Below are 1,904 nucleotides of genomic sequence, written 5' to 3'. Positions count from 1 at the left end.
TGCCACATTGAAGATGGGAAAGATGCCTATTCCTGGTGGTAGTTGTAATTCATAAGAATTGGCTGAAAATTTCCACAGAATCTTACAAGGGCCAATATTTTTGTGCTACAGTTTGTTATATGCACCTCTAGGAAAATGTTATTTGCGCAAATGTCCGAGGACTTCATCTCCCACCATTAAATTGTACCTCTCGCCGTTTCAGATTTGCCCACTGCTTATACTTTTGATTGTTGTCCTGCAACTTCATTTTTACCTGCTCATGTAGGTCATTCATTTCCTTGGTGAAATCTTCTCTATTAGCATTCCATCTTTCCTATTGTCCTAGATCTCGTAACTCATGCACTCCGTGAGGATACATGCCATATAAGATCTGAAAAGGACTATACCCCGTGCTACAATTTGGTGAGTCGTTGTAAGCGAACTCTACCTAGGCAAGTACACGATCCCACATTCGTGAATTCTCCCCGATCAAACTTTGTAGCAGGTTCCCCAATCTCTTGTTTACCACCTCTGTTTGCCCATCGGTCTGCGGGTGATAAGCAGAGCTAAAACTTAACTGTGTGTCCATCTTCTTCCATAAGGTGCACCAGAAGTGCCTTGTAAACTTGACGTCCCTGTTGAAAATAATGGACTTAGGTAGGCCATGTAGCCTGATGATCTCTATGAAAAATAAGTGGTCCACATGAGTGGCATCACTGGTTTTTCTACAAGAGATGAAATGTGCCATCTTTGAAAACTGGTCTACTACTACCATCACCGAATCATAACCCCGTTGCATCCTAGGTAGACCCAAGACAAAGTCCAAACTGACTGAGTCCCACGGTCTACTTGGAATGGGCAATGGTTTGTAGAGTCCCGTGTTCTGACTGTGTCCTTTCGCCAATTAACACACTTTACATCTGGTCACAAATATCTGCACATCCCTCGCATTCTTAGCCAATAATAAAAATGGCTGAGCTGGTCTAATGTTTTGTCTATGCCGAAATGCCCAGCTAGACCTCCATTATGCTTCTCCCCAATGATATTCTCTCTCATTAAACAATCGGGAATTCATAACTATCCCCCTCTAAACAATAGCTTCTCCTGCAAGTTATAGTCCAAGCATCGACTATTGTTTCTCAGCAAAGGATTCTGACAGGCTTCATAAGCCTCTTTGAAATCTGCATCAGTCTGATACAAATCTTTCAAATGCTCAAATCCCAACACTTGTATTGTACTCTCCTACAAGAGCAAGGCTCTTCTGCTCAATGCATCTGCCACCTTGTTGGCCTGCCCGCTAATGTGTTTCAACACAAAGGTGAAACTCTGCAAATATTCAACCCACTTAGCATGCTTGTGATTCAGCTTATGTTGTTGCATCACGTATTGCAGTGCAGAATTATCAGAAAATAAAACAAACTCATTCCCCAATAGATAGTGTCTCCAATGCTTCAGTGCTTGGACGACAGCATAGAATTCTTTGTCATAAGACGAATATTTCTACCTGCTCTCATTCAACTTCTCGCTAAAAAACGCAACAAGTTTGTCTTCTTGGCTAAGTACAGCTCCAATGGCCGTACCGCTTTCATCACAGCGAACCTGAAAAATCTTTTTAAAATCTGGCAATCTTAGGATTGGTCTTTCTGTAATCTTCTTCTTCAGTAGCTGAAAACTCCTCTCTACTACCTCGGTCCAACGAAAAGGCTGACTTGCCTTTTTTATAGTGTCCAACATAGGTGCGCAGATTTCACTGAAATTCCTTATAAATTTACAGTAAAAACTTTCCAGCCCATGAAAACTACGTACCTCAAATACACTTTTTGGGGATGGCCAGCTAACAATTGTTGCAATCTTCTTTGGGTCCATCTTCAACTCATTTTCCGCAATCACAAAACCTAGATAAACCAGTTCTTTTTGCAGAAAAG

The sequence above is a fragment of the Pinus tabuliformis genome, chromosome 9, assembly GCF_031772625.1.
Source record: "Pinus tabuliformis cultivar Carrire ecotype Pingquan chromosome 9, CPIR1, whole genome shotgun sequence".
In the NCBI taxonomy this organism is placed as follows: Eukaryota; Viridiplantae; Streptophyta; class Pinopsida; order Pinales; family Pinaceae; genus Pinus; species Pinus tabuliformis.
The sequence above is the reverse complement of the archived record's forward strand: the minus strand, read 5'-3'. Positions refer to the sequence as shown.